The sequence below is a fragment of the Mustela erminea genome, chromosome 17, assembly GCF_009829155.1.
Source record: "Mustela erminea isolate mMusErm1 chromosome 17, mMusErm1.Pri, whole genome shotgun sequence".
Classification (NCBI taxonomy): Eukaryota; Metazoa; Chordata; class Mammalia; order Carnivora; family Mustelidae; genus Mustela; species Mustela erminea.
This window is the reverse complement of record NC_045630.1, coordinates 50,440,462-50,456,080: the sequence shown is the minus strand read 5'-3', so window position 1 is coordinate 50,456,080 and position 15,619 is coordinate 50,440,462. Positions and strand designations below refer to the sequence as shown.

General features: G+C 39.1%; 1 long non-coding RNA gene across 2 annotated transcripts in view; it reads right to left on the bottom strand.

The window, feature by feature from the left end:
• LOC116576034 overlaps window positions 1–15,386 on the bottom strand; it is a 59,466-nt gene extending 44,080 nt beyond the window's left edge. The window contains exons 1-2 of one of the 2 annotated variants that reach the window (XR_004280030.1): window positions 15,256–15,386; window positions 4,477–4,558 (exon numbers count right to left, since the gene is read on the bottom strand). This is a non-coding gene — a long non-coding RNA (uncharacterized LOC116576034). Of the gene's footprint in view, window positions 1–4,476; window positions 4,559–5,262; window positions 5,494–15,255 lie in introns of those variants that run through there. The other variant, XR_004280031.1, reaches the window with a different exon arrangement.
• Window positions 15,387–15,619: the final 233 nt, after the last annotated feature.

Genomic DNA, 15,619 nt, shown 5'->3' with positions numbered 1-15,619 from the left:
CAAATTATCCAATCAAACATTTTTCATCCAAATGAATGAGACATTTCTGATGAAATGTCTTGATATCTAATTTATTCGTTTCGGGTTTTTTTCATCTTGCTGCATGTATGGTTCTTGCCCCTTTTTAGTTCTGTATCTGTGAGCCCTATATAGAATTTAACCCTTAACTTTGTCATTCACCTTTGAATAAGTAAATGTTAATCCCTTTCCTAGTTATTTGTTAACTATTTAATAGTTGTTTATTTAATAATTGTTTAATAATTGTTTATTTAATAATAGTAATTTATTTAATAATTGTTAACTATTTAGTTATTTGTTAATCCCTTTCCTAGTTATTTGTCAGGTTTTTGAAAACAGGAAACATGCTTTACTTCTAAAAGAAAATACTCCCCCACAGTCACCAATCCATAGAAACTATTCAAGGATAAATTATCGCGAAATGTCCAGAAAAGACAAATCTATAGAGACAGAAATGAGACTACTGTCGGGGGCTGAGGAAAGACTGAAAATAGGCACAGGAGATCTTTTGGGAATGATGGATATATTCTAAAATTGGATTGTGGTGAGGGTTGCACCACTGTACATATTTCTGAAAATCACTGAATTTTACAAACAAAATGAATGGACTTACTGGCATGTAAATTATGCCTCAACAAAGCTATTAAAAATAATAAGTTGATCGTTCTGAGTAAAAATATTTCTCTACACTAGTTGTATGTTTATAGCCAGCAACATGGAGCTGTACACATGGGAAACCAATGGAGGAGCTCAGGGTTGTAGAAAAAGCTGTTGCCATAGTGCAGCTAATTAACATCTTTAATATCCACCCCATTTTCCTTCTATTAGCAAAAGAATCTCTGGCCACCCTTGCCATGGGAACAGTCCTAGCCTTTGATTATGTGTGCTGCTTTATTATGTTTTACAATCTTCATCTAAGGAAAAGCTAGTTGATCCCACAAGGAACTGACTGCCTAATGTTAAGGCAGCACCCACTGTATTTTACATTCAAGCTATTGTCATTTGAGAAAGATTATTTACCATGACAAATCCTAAATGGGAAATGAAACAACATTTAACTAGAAAAACGTTTCTGTGCCAGAGTCATATGTTCATCTCAAGAGGGGAAAAACAAACTTCCCTTTCAAGTGGTTTTAATTATTCAGTCTTTGACGTGATTTCAGTATAATCCAACCCAAATGCTGCCTGATTCTTCTTTGCCAATTCTGATGAATAGTACAACAACATACTCCACTGTTTAAAGAAGAGTCCTTCCCTTTACCAGACCGTGTGGATTCCATACTCAAAGCATCCTGACTTCCCAAGAAAACTGAGTCACTGAACCAGAGCTTACGTTAATTGAGTTTCCTACGTCTCAAAGCCCCTTTTAGATCCATTTTTAGAACAAACTTTCAAGAGCCAAATCAGCATAACAATAAATCCCAGGGCCTAGGGCTGCCAGCTACCCATATTGGAAGTCTTTACTTTTCCCCTAGAAAGACACAAAATCCCATGTTATTCTTTCAATGTTATCATGCATCATTATTTAATTGCATTTTCCAGTCCACTGTTCTCTGACCCATTGATACTCAGTACTCATTTCTGCCAAGAAGTCTTGGTTGCTGTTAAAGACAGAGACCATGTATTCCTATTCAACTGTCCAACACGTGAAACTGTCCAATCCTACCCATTTTTCAAGAGCCATCCCAATGCTACCCCTTCTGTAATTTATTTCTATCACCAGCCATATGTAAGTACCGACTCCCTTCATATCACCTCTCTACTGTACCAGTTCTACTACACATATTGTGTTCTCTTTGGTTATGTAGTAATTTGATTATCCTTCTTATTCCCCATCATACTGTATGTTTATGAAAATAAAAGGTATTCTATTTGCTAACTTGCATTTTCCATTCTGCCTCTAACTCCCAGTCTCTCCCAGTGTCATTCTTAGAATTAGAAAGTGCTCAGGGACGCCTGGGTGGCTCAGTGGGTTAAAGACTCTGTCTTTGGCTCAGGTCATGATCCCAGGGTCCTGGGATCAAACCCCACAGCAGGTTCTCTGCTCGGGAGGGAGCCTGCTCCCCCTCCGCCGCCACCATCTACTGTGACCTCTGTCTGTCAAATAAATAAATAAAACCTTTTTTTTTTTTAAGTGCTCAGTAAAACCAATTAAATCAAATAGTTTTGGTATGCTATCCTCACTTACAATCATAATATCCATGAATATCGGTTCAAATGGCGGACACAATGAACACACATGTTTGTGTGTTTATTTGTTTATTTTGTCTAAGGAGCAAGTTTTATTTGTCTAAGGAGCAAGAAATATTTGTGTGTTTTTTAAAAGATTTATTTATTTGCTTTAGAGAGAGAGCATGCAAGTGGGGGGAGGGGCAGGAGGAAAAGAGAGCAAGAATCTGAAACCGACTCTGCACTGAGCACAGAGCCTGATGGAGGGGCTCAATCCCAGGACCCACGCGATCATGACCTGAGCTGAATCAGAGTCAGACAATTAACCGAGTGAGTGGTCCAGGTGCCCCGAGCAAGAAATACCTGCATTCAATGGAAAGAGTTACTCTGTGAAAATTTTGAAGGGAGTACCTTTCTACCAATGTTCCTTTGTAAGAGTATATTACAAGGCCCTCTACGATGCTCATATTTTGCAGGTTTCCATCAGCCTCTGAGATGATTTTTTTTAAAAGATTTTATTTATTTGACAGAGAGAGATCACAAGTGGGCAGAGAGGCAAGTAGAGAGAGAGAGAGGAGGAGGAAGCAGGCTCCCCGCTGAGCAGAGAGCCCGCTGCGGGATTCGATCCCAGGACCCTGAGATCATGACCTGAGCCGAAGGCAGAGGCTTTAACCCACTGAGCCACCCAGGTGCCCCTCTGAGATGATTTTTATATCACTCTACCCTCTGATCTAAAGCAGTGTGGTGCAGTAGATAAGATGTGGCCTCTGCAGTCATATAGACCCAGTTCCAAACTATATATAGCTAGCTGTACGGCTAAAGCACATTGCTTACCCTGAATTTCAGATTACTTATCTGTAATATGAAAACCAGGATAATAGCCTCATGTGGCTATTGTGAGGATTATAGGTGTTTAAGACACTCTTTACCATGCCTGGCATAATAAAGGTACTAAAAACTATTGAATTAAAGGTACCAATTCAACTAAACAAATACCTATTGAGTGCTTACTGAGGGCCATGCATTAATTTGTTCTGAGGACCCAATAATGAATAAGACTGGTAACTGGCATAGGCCCTCCTCTCCCAGAGCTCAGAGTCCAGAAGGAGACAGACACTCGAACATGCAAATGTAGCACCTGTGATAAGCCCAGTAATGCTGAAGCAAGAACAAAGGGCCTTTAGGGTCCCAATGAGGGACACCTATGGAATCATAACAGACTTTTTCTCACTCTTCCGACATGTTCAAATCTCAGTGGAAACTCAGGACCTACAATGTATAGTCGTTATTAATAATAAAATCTATTTGATAGTCCAGTCCCAGGACTCAGAATAAGGTGCCAGGGACCGTATGAGCACATCATAGAATCAGCATGCTTTTAGGGCGTGCCACATTCTAGAGTCCACAAGAACAGTCTCATGGAGAAACAGGAAGCAAATCAACACACAAATATCCACCCTTTAGATTTATAGAAGGGCCTCAAGACAAAAGCATATTCAATATAGATATCTTCCATTTGCATATTTTCCTACCTTGGATAGTAACTCAAAACTCAATGCAAAGAGACAGGGACTCTGCAAAGCAGATGCTGTTGTTATGCCTCTAAAACCTTTCTTCATTTCCTAAAATAGCCTGCTAATTTTAAAAGTCAAAATCATGAAAGACGTACAAGGTGGTGAACGGAAAAGTTTCAAAGCTCACAAGACCAATTTCTCATTATAAGTGGCCCCTGGGGAGTGATGAGAAACTTGCACTCCACTCGTCAAAGAGGAACCGGCTTGGCTATTTTACACTTCACTGTGCTTACAGCAGTGCTACCCGGCCAAGACTGTTCTAAGGAAGAAACAACACGGGTTTAGGTAAATGAGGTCTAGTGGCTTCGCTGTTAACACAAATGACAGCTGGAACAGAAGGGCCTTGAGTTCGTTTCCAGGGGCCATATTCTCTGCCTCTGAACAAGGTTAACAAAACGACTACAGGAGAGAGGACATACCCCCCTCTCCACCCCTTCCCCAGACTGACGTCTACTACCCTCTTCTCAACCCTGCCCACTCTTCTCTGCAACCAGCAGAGGGACAGAAGCGCATGTTCTGACCCGTAGCCTAATTCTAAATGTCTGGCGCAAGCACAGCCTCGCAAAGCCTTGTGCTTCCTTTATTCTCCTTTGATTTCAAATGTTGTTCTTTCTCATAATCAAAACACTCGCCTTGATTCTGTCTTCAAGATAGTTGACAAATACACACGAGTCACCATTATATTTCCATAAAGTGGCGCCCTCATTTCTCTCACCTGGATTCCTTGTAAAAATGTGTATGTTCTCCAACTCAGAGACTGGGTCATGAAGAATACCTTAAGGCTTCAATGTCACCAACTGGAATAATAAAAAAAAAAAAAAAAAACAGTGCCATGAAACATCATGAATTAATGCATGTAACAAAAGACTAAATACTGTAAGATAAACAAACACCCTTGTAATTAGTGCTCTGGTTCTTGCTCAGCAGGGAGGCATAGAGAGGACACTAAAGGCACTGCAGTCTCCTCCAAGACAAACAGCTGCTAAAAAGTGCTGGAAGGTTAATGAAGTTCTAAAATCGATCTAATTAAAAGCCATGAGACACTAAGTCCCGATTGACTCTTCTGGTAAGTGAAGATAGTAAGATCTATCTTGTAAGCTTGTTAAAAGGATTGGGGAAAGTCCTAAGTTTCTATGCCCATTGCAGGACCTGCGTAAATCATACTATTAGTAGTAGTAGGACCCCGATTACTAAACACTCCATAATAACCTTGGAACATCTGTAAACACAGAATGCAACAGAACTCCTCAAATATACCCGGTAAGGGACCTGACTGCCTGCAAGCCATGTGTGGTAGAAGGGAAAAGCCCTGAGCCACCAGCTACTAGATCTAGTCGCTAGAGATCTGCACACTTAGTTGTGAGACCTGAGCCATTCATACCCCTTTCTCTTTCAAATTTGTCATTTGAAAATTCAAGAAATCAACCTAAATTGTTTCTAATGCCCCTGAGAGCTCACAGACTATTATTTTAATGGATACTTGAGATTAAGCAAGACCCACCTACAAAATCTGAGAGACCTCATGTCTTGCATCTAACCCCATACTTAAATTTATGAGGAAATATATACAACTAGACAACATACTGGAGCTGTTTGTGGGGAGGTGGGTGGCTATTACTTCTAAGATATCTCCCTAGAGTGCCTGGATGGTGCAGTAGGTTAAAGCGTCAACTCCTGGTATCAGCTCTGGTCGTGATCACAGAATCTACTTATGTTTCCCTCTCCCTCTCCCTTTCCCTGCCTCCTCTCATTCTCTCTCTCTTTCTCTCTCTCTCTCTCTCTCCCCTCACCACCTCTCTCAAGTAAATAAATAAATCCTAAAAAAAAAAAAAAAAAAAAAAAGATATCTCCCTAGAGAACTGCTAACAATTGAACTCCTAAACTTCTTTGAACTAGAACCACATCCTCCTAGGCAAGTCTATTAGACCCCAAATTTATTTATTTCTGCTAAAGGAACAAGCTGCTGAGCCAATTGATAAGGAGCCTATCTCTTAGGAGCTTGGAGCACTTGACAGATCCTATCACATTAAAACTGTTAGCTGTTGGAGGGCAACAAATATGAAAAGTCATCCTACTGATAAGGAATCTGAAACACAGAAAGTCAAGTGACTTTCTCTTGAGCACCACCGCCACGTAACTCTCCAAATTCTATGGACTCATAAGGCCTCCTAATTAGTGCAATTGCAGTTGCCAGGCAGCTGTGATGTCCCCTGTTCTGGATCTCTAACCTATCAGCATGGCTGCGCTTCTCCCTCACCCCAAGACCTCAGCCCTGGCTCTGTGCCCCCCCCATTCCACCTTACCACTCTTGCCTTTACCCCACCAGAAGCATCACCCCTTCATTCTCAACAATTCCGTGGTCAAATGCCCTCCTGATGCTTCTCGAAGTCGTAATGTTAGAAGGATTATTTAAATGCCTTCCCTCTAAGTCATGTTCTAGAGAATAGAATTTTCCATAGCCCAAACTGAAATTTACCCCAAATCTGCCTTTTGTATCTATCCCCTTGGCTATCTCTGTGCCCTTATAGCAAAACCAGCTGCATCATTTGTGGGGCCCAGTGCAAAATGAAAAAGACAGACCCTTTATTAAAAATTATGAACAGAGGGGCACCTGGGTGGCTCAGTGGTTTAAAGCCTCTACCTTCATGATCCCAGGGTCCGGGGATCGAGCCCCGTATCGGGCTCTCTGCTCAGCAGGGAGCCTGCCTCCTTTCCTCTCTCTCTGCCTCTCTGCCTCCCTGTGATTTCTGTCTGTCAAAATAAATAAAATCTTAAAAAAAAAAATTATGAACAGAGAATACAAGCGAGCTCCAGGCCCCAGGTAGCTGTGGGCCATGTCACATGCTCACGGAGCTGCCCCTAACCCCCAAGTGTCACCTCTTGAGTTCGAGGGGAAAAGCCCTGAACCACAAGCTACTAGATCTAGTCACTAGAGATCTGCACAGTTAGCTGTGAGACCTGAGCCATTCATACCCCTTTCAAAACATCCCTACGGATGCATACACTGGCATCTCCTCACAGCAACCCCAAGAGATTTCTTTTGCCAAACCCTCGGCTCCACAGGTTTATCTTATGCACCATTGACCCTTTGCTATTCTCTCTCAACCCCTCCGGGAGACCGTTAGCTAATTACCTCACTAGAGGAATAATGTTATCTGCAAAATCGTCCTCATGCTTCCGTGTCAAATATCGCTTCCAAAACCCCGGCTCCGTTTTTATTGACTGAACCATCACTAATCAGCAAAGGAAACCCAGTATGTGGACAGTGTGAATCTCAGTTATCTGTCAAGTAACCTTGTGTAATAGTCCACCTAGGATCAGGGCTTGATCCTGGAGAAAGTTTCCTCAACAGAGTAATAGTGTCCTTTCTCCAGGATGACAGACAAAACATTTAATTTCTCATTATCTAAAGCCAGTAAAACATCTGTAGGCTAAGAGCAGCTTTGCCAATTAATTAGCTGAGGCCACAGCCCGAATCAATAAACTGCAGCCTAAAAATAAAGCCACACGGTCCCTTTGGAACGCCGCTTGACTTAAACCAGACCTAAGTGGAATATTCCTTAATTACCAGTGTTTCATAACACTTTTTTTGACCCTCTTTTCTCAGGCATGTCTGATTCTCCAGGGTATTTCTAGGCATTGCAATTTAGCAATTTAAATCTGTTGCCAATCTGCAGATAGGGTTATTTATCCTACCAAACCACCCGCGCCTTGGCAGAAAGTAAAAATAAAATAATAAAAAATACATTAGTGAGTATATTAACATTTGCATTATTAGATATAACCAGCGTTTTGAACTGTTAGAGTTATTTAGAAAAGTTGGGGTGTTTTTCATTTATCACCAAAATTCAAAGACATGTTTGTTTCTTTATGTTCCTAAAAAACTGGGCATCGACTATATTTCAGAAATTCAAACCAGAGGAATTCACTAAAGGAATCCTTATGGAATTCTTATGTAAAATAAATCACTCTTCTTGGTATTAATAATCATTTCTGACTCTATATTGTTCTGTCAGATATTTTATCATTTTCTGGTGGCAGGCAGCATATACTCTGTTTCTTTAGAGAAAGATGCCCAAACTGCATCACTTGAGACAGATAAGTTAGATTTATTCAACTCAAAAGAAACCATGTAAATAACAATCAAGTGGCAAGACCAACTTCTCAATATGACATTAATTAATTACAATGAACATAATGTAACAAGAATGGGGCAGAGTTGTGTAACTACAGCATCTGTGTCACATGTCCTTCTGGTAAAGAAAGGAAAAGGGCACAGATATTTAGACACACGTGCCTAAAAACTCTTGGCTGTTACATAATTTGAAATGAGACCATTATATATATATATCTATATATATATATATATATATAGATATAGATATATATATAAAAGATTCTTCAGTTTCCAATGAGAAGTAAATCAGAAAGGGAATCAGAGACCTTAGAGTAAAAAGAGAACAAAATTTGGGGGCCAGGATTTTAACCTTGGCTATAGCACAACTAGCTGTGTGATTCGGGGGCAATGCATAAGAGATCAGAGTCTTTGCCAGTAAAATGGGGGAAAAAAATTTAATAAAATGAAATTTTTAAACTAGATTAACTCTAAAATTCCTTTAAACTTTAAAATTCTCTGATAGGACTCCTATTTTTTTATTAAATTTATTTATTTTAATGAACATATTATGTATTTTTATCCCCAGGGGTACAGATCTGTGAATCGCAGGTTTACACACTTCACATAGGACTCCTATTTTAAAATGGAGTTGGAGAAGACTGTCTCTGAGAACAAGCTTTTGAACTTCTTACAGAGACCACCAAGATTTAAATATAGAAATACTTCCCTTCTTATAAAAGTCTCTTTCACAAAGCTATTCAGCCAAGATATTAAAAAAAAAAAAAAACAACTAACTGATGTAAATTTCGCATTTCAACTTATCTTCTGCCTTCTCACTTAGAAAAGCAATAAGATGGGGGCGCCTGGGTGGCTCAGTCAGTTAAGTGTCTGGCCTTTGGCTCAGGTCATATTTCCAGGATCCTGGGATCCAGCCCCGCATCGGGCTCAGTGGGGATTCTGCTTCTCCCTCTACCTCTTCCTGCCCCCAACACCACTTGTGTGCTCTCTCTCTCCCTCTGCTCTTTCTCTCAAATAAAGAAATAAAATGGTTAAAAAAAAAAAAGAAAAAAGAAAAGTGGTAAGATGGGATAAATGCCCATGAACCTAGGAAAAAAAATTCTTAAATGCCATTTTCCCTAAATTGCTATATTTAAAATTTTTCTATAGACTTAAACAAAGTTTCATGGTTTTGTAAATATTATTTTCTGTCATGTTCAAAAATGTGTTTGGGGTACATGGGTGGCTCAATCAGCTAAGCATCCAACTTCAGCTCAGTTCATGATCTCAGGGTCCTGGGATCGAGCCCCGCATCAGGCTCCACACTCAGTGGGGAGTCTGCTTATCCCTCTCCTTCTGCCCCACCCTCTGCTTGAGCTGTCTCTCTCTCAAATAAATAAATAAAATCTTTGAAAAAGGAAAGAGAAAATGTGTTTGGGAAAAAACAAATATTTGTAATTACCGCCCAGAAATGTTTCTTTTTCAAAATAAAGTCCTACTTCTTGTGTCTCAGTCCCCCTTCTACTTCCCATTCTACCCTTTTCCTTGGCTTCATCTATAAAGAATCACTCAGGTAATCTCGATTGGTCTGATGTCCCGCATTTAGGATGCCTTACATGATTCTAGGCCCCCAAAATTATACTTTTCATCATGGTAACTACTTTTATTTTCCTTTCTATTTTTGAGCCAAAATACGTTTCCTCTATGTAAAAGTGTTTTAAAGATACATTTTCAATATCCAAAATAAATTATTTGATGGGCTAGCTTTACAGTTATTAAGGAAGCCACCAGGCACTCAAACTTGCAGGGGAAAACGTACCCTTTTTTATGGTGGAAAACATATGAAAGTGGATTTCTAAAGCTCTGGGATCATATTTTTTCTAATTCTTTGCCTTTACTAAAATTTAATGTGTTTTAACTAATCTTATTTGCATATCATGTCCTTCTAAAGGTTCTAAGGTATAGTTTTATTATGTTATTCTCAGATCCTAAAGACAAATGTTTGCTTTGTTTTATTCTATTTCCTTATTTGATAGAAACACAAGGACTCCATTGTTGAAATTTGCATGCTTCATAAAATACATATTTCAGCAAATTATACTTACAAAGTTTGGCATATCCAGGTATGTCTCATTAACTACTATACTAATTGTGGGTTATAACAAAGTTACAGGAGAGACACAGAACTATCTCTAAGGAGGATGTGAGAAAACTTATACAATATGCTTTTTCTTCCCAAACTCCACTCTATGATTTTTGTATTGATGAAAATCGGTTAAAGGAACATTAAGTAGTTTTTATTTTGGATGAATCGTTAGAAAAGAGATATGTTCATTAATCGTTGAAATGTTTATTGAGCATCTACTATGCCAATCTCAGTGTTATGTCTGCATATGCAGTGGAAACATGTCTGAGAAAAATAAGAGATTCCCTCATAATGGAGGTCAGGCAAGTCAACCCTGAGTCCTCTACCTTTTCTTGTACCACCACTGACCTGCTGATGGAAGGTCCTATTCTTAAACTGCCTTGCATCTGAGCCACTTCCTAGCCATTCAGTTCCCTATGTCCCTGGATATCACATTGACCTCAATCATGAGATGGGACCAATGGGCTATACATCACCATTGCCCTAGGGAGAGATTCGTTTCAAGATTGTCAACAAATTTTTAAATAGTGATCTACAGCAGAGGCATTTTAACCTCTGTGGGGGGGTGGGGACCAAAACAGGAAAAATTGCCATAACACAGGTGTGTTTGTTCTGTCCTTCCGCGACAGGGAATTCAGATACCTTGCAGCAAGTAACAGGTTCATATAAAGAATAAGGACAGTGAATTGGTTCAGTAATGAGAAACCAGAAAGACCTCAGCTTTGCAGTCATATACCAGTAGACCCAGTATGTTTAAGGCATAAATGGTGACTCGAAGAAGGAAATAACTGGTGCTTTCCATCTGACATAACAAAGAAATACTAAAGTTCCAGTTTCCTTGATACTTTTACATTTGGTCTAATTAAAAATGAATATACCACATTATGTCGTATAAAAGAAAATATGGATTAGGGTAGACAAGATATATCATGAAATATCTTCTCACTACCAGAATCCTAGAAATGCTAGGAAAAAATATATAACAAATACCACCACCACCAATTTAAATGTATACTTAAGCTTGCAAAAACATTAGAGAAAATCCCCAAGGAAAAACAAAGGGAATCCTAAACCAGAGGATTTAACATATAGCTGAGCTCAGCATTTGCTAATCTCAGTTACCTAGAGGGCTGGCTCTTAGGAGCCCCTTGCAAGTCAGAAAAAGAGATCTCAGGCTGTACCCGGTAGCAAGACGAGCCAAGGATCCTCAAAGAGCTACATCTGCAGTGAAAGAGTAGATAGGAAAACCCAGTTACCTGCAAAGACTGATAATAAGGAAATTTGGGTTCAGCATAATACCAGGGTATTAGGTGCTCTCCTGGATTTATAATTTAAATTTACTCTGTCTGTGTGGTCCAGGAAACCACCTCCCCACTCACCATTTTCCCATGCCAACAAACCAAGAAAATAACAGAGCAGTCCTGGTTTGGAAGTGCCTGGGTTGCCTAACAAAGCCAATGTACGTCTTTTTCAAAGGAATGTACCTTCCACCTTGTTCTGAGAGGGTTCCACAGGGGGAACAACATGAATGCACAATAAAGCTAAAAGATAATCCCAGTTCAAGTTAAACAATGTAAACTGTCTTCTTTTTTCCAGGAAAAGAACATCGCTTTTCTACTTGCTAATGTTGCCTTAAATACACTTCTGAGGATGGGGTGGGCGGGGTATGGACAATGAGATTCTAACTACTCCCCTGGAATCTAGCTGGTTAGGACAGAAAAAGACCAACCACTAAGTGCTCTTGAGAAAACGGAAACTAAGTAGGGCTGCTGTTCCTTTTCAATTACAAACTAAAGATCAGAAACCTTGAAAGCATTACTGAATTTCCTGGGAAAGTCAAGAGAATGGATTTAGAGACACCATCAAGTAGAAGCTGGTCATGACTGGGAAGTCGTGACGGGGCTTTACCGACTGCAGGAACCACAATTGTAATAAAGGCATCTTTAGAGTAAGTCATTTGAATAAATGCAGACAAAATGGGTAGCTAGTTTTAACTGACATTTAAGTGCATTTTTGTTCTGGCAAAAGTGTGGGGTGCTCAGTAATCTGTTTCTAATTTATGTTGTCACTCTGTTTACAGAAGGCAAGAGCCAAAGTTAGATTGTTTCTGGTCGGCAGAAAGCCAGAAACGACAAGAGGAGGGGATGAGTCAAGTCTGGGTTGCAGAATGTTCGACCACATTCTAGGATAGGGACATTGAGTCTAAAGGACAGAGATTGCTCTGCAAAGATACAACATGGGAGGGAAGCAGGCTGAAGGCACAGAGTAGAGAGGCTAGGGGGAGGCAGATCCAGAGTTGAAGAAAGACAGGAGCAGACTTCTATCACCCTGACGCAAAGGGTAGAGGCAGAGCATGGGAAAATCCACATGGATGGATGTCTCAGGATCTGTGAACGGCAACTAGACCCTCACAAGAAACAGATCATACATATCTGCTCACTCCAGGAGAAGGAGGTATCTCTTACTTGGTGATAAAATGAAGAATCTGGTTTAAACAAAACAAAACAAAACAAAAAACAAACAAACAAAAACCCCACAAAACTTGTACTTTAAATGGTTCTTAGAGCAAGGTACTATCTACAAATCAACACTCTACAGAATTCAAATGTTTCTTAAGTTTTTATTGAAAATTATATCATTGTAAATAAAAACTTAAAATATTTTTTAAAAAATTCTTTAAGGAACGTAGAACTAAAACAATTACTTTTCTTTTTTAGGTAATTGCTTTTTTGAAAACCTTCTGTTAGAGACTGAGGAGGCAATATCTGACATACTCACATCGCATATGGTCTTCAACAGATTGTTCCAGTATGGCTTTTTTTGTGTTTTCTCTTCTGAAATTAGTAAGCAGGAACTAGCATTTTCATACAGTACTTGTCTTAAGGACCATAGTAAATGTTTTCAGAATTTGTTATCTAACTAATTTTCAGTTTATTTTAAGGATACAAAAATGTATTCTAAATTAGTTCACTTATGTATCAGATGTACACAGCCAGAAATAGTTACCGGATATCATTATAAAATCTGGTTTGAAAAGAAGTATACTCCTGCAAGTGGGCAGAAAATAAAACTATAAAGTTTGTGCTTCCATCTAAATAGAAAACTCTGCATAGCAGTTAATGTAGCAATAATTCCACAGTTAATGTAGTAACTCTTGGTCTCAATGCAAGTGATCGTACTTATGAACACATCAGAAAATCTCTCCTATGTGGCAATGAAAACATTGGTACAAAGTGCTGTCTATTGGATACATTTCACTGAAGAACTCACTGGTGTCTATGAGTGAATTCAGCAGTGGTTTATTTTGCTTCTAGAATATATATAAAATAGGGGTGCCTGGATGGTTCAGTGGGTTAAAGCCTCTGCCTTTGGCTTAGGTCATGATCTCGGGGTCCTGGGATTGAGCCCCACATCGGGCTCTCTGCTCAGCGAGGACCCTGATTCTTCTTCTTTCTGCCTGCCTTTCTGCCTATTTGTGATCTCTGTCAAATAAGTAAAAGTTTTTTAAAAAGAATATATATAAAATTATTATAAATTATATATATTAAATATTTTATTATGACATTAAAGTGGTATATATTGTGGTATATATTAATTAAAGTGGTTTATATTAATTATATATCTTAAGTACTATATATTAAACATTTCATAGGATACTGTGAGCAAATGGCAAATAGCTATATAACCTAATACGATGAACTATAAATAGCTTATTTCTTAGCCATCGCCGATAACCAATTTCTAACATTTCATTCATCTATTCATGTAAAGAAGTTCACTTTGAGGGGCACCTGGGTGGCTCAGTGGGTTAAGCATTTCCCTACGGCTCAGGTCATGATTCCAGGGTCCTGGGATGGAGCCCCACATTGGGCTCCCTGCTCAGCAGCAAATCTGCTTCTCCCTCTCCCTCTGCCCTTTCCTCACTCACTCTCTCAAATAAATAAATAAAATCTATGTTTTTAAAGTTCATTTTGAATTTTAACCATACAAAAATAGTAAATATTCTTGGAGTGCCTGGGTGGCTCAGTGGGTTAAAGCCTCTGCCTTCTGCTCAGGTCATGATCTCAGGGTCCTGGAATCGAGCCCCACATCTGGCTCTCTGCTCGGTGGGGAGGCTGCTTCCTCCTCTCTCTCTCTCTCTACCTGCCTGCCTACTTGTGATCTCTGTCTGTCAAATAAATAAATAAAATCTTTAAAAAAAATAGTAAATATTCTTTATGCACGTTTGAACTTGTGTTAGTTTGGTCTGTGTTGGGCTGAACCAGAAACAGAGTAAAAGCACACAGGAGTAAAGAGATCACAGTTAACCAAACCTTTCCCACACTGCATGAGTAAAAGCTCAATGATGCTGCAACCTACTCTTACCAGACATCTCTGAATCTCTTGGGTCCGCCCACATCCTGAGGATGACATTGCTCTGACCCCATTAATTCCTTGCCTACATTTTTCCAGGAGAACTAAAAATGCTTCGATATCTGCCACAGGTATCTTGTTCTGGAATTTTTCCTGGACTGCCTTTTATCTAGCTATTCTGTTACTCTTCACTCCATGGCTTCCTTTTTTTTTTTTTTTCTGCTCAGCTCTGTTGATATCCAGTTTTCACTCTGTAAGAAGATGCTCATGTTTTATTCTGTTCATCAAGATTTCCACTGGCACTCTTATAGAGTGCTACTTTCAGAATCTTCCCACTTGCCCCTTGCACCCAAACCAAAAGAAAGAGGAAACTGTCCTGAACCTCAGGCACCATACCCAGAGAGACTCCCTAGTGGCCTGAGAAGGGAAGGAATTCGAGAGCTAGAAACCAGTGAAAATGGTGCTATCAGCAAACCATCAACCTGGATTCTTCACAACTAATCCAAACCTTGCCCTATACTTCCTTCATCACTGCTACATCTACTTAGCTTTGGACTTTCTGAAGTTTATTTGCCTTTTCTAGTTCCCCAAATTATCCTCTAGATCTGATTCAGTTTCTCTGGCTTTGGACCTCAAAATCATGAAATAGAAGTAAAGATAATTTTCTACCTCATTAGGCTCCTAAATACTTTCAGAAATATTCCACCAAACATAATCTAATCTTTCTCTGTTGTTTTATTCTAGCATGCCTCAAACCCCATCATTCTGTTTCTCTCTTTATCTCTCTCTGTCTCTGTATCTCATTCTCTCTCTCACACACACACGCATACACACATACACAACACGGTTAGATTAGACATAGGACAAGGTATTAATCTCACCATACTCTGGTTCATTAATCCTTGTCAGGAGCTCTGTGTTCAGTTCAGAATTTAATAGGTATATTAACTGAAGAATATGGTGAGTCCAGAAATCACCCTATGAAGACAAGTTGAAGGAACCAGAAAGATTTAACCAGAAATGAGCCATTTTTAGACCCTTCAGTTATTACAAGACCTTAGTAATTTGATTATTCTAAACAGATTATTTTAATAGTTCTCAATAATTTAATAATAAGTCCTTGCAGGCGTAGCTTACTTACTGATAGTCAATTCTCAGTTTTTTAAAAAGTAGATGTTCTTCTTTAAGCTAAACTAGAAAATTTTTTCTAAAAGTAGAAAAATTGACTATTTTGGAAAACAGTTT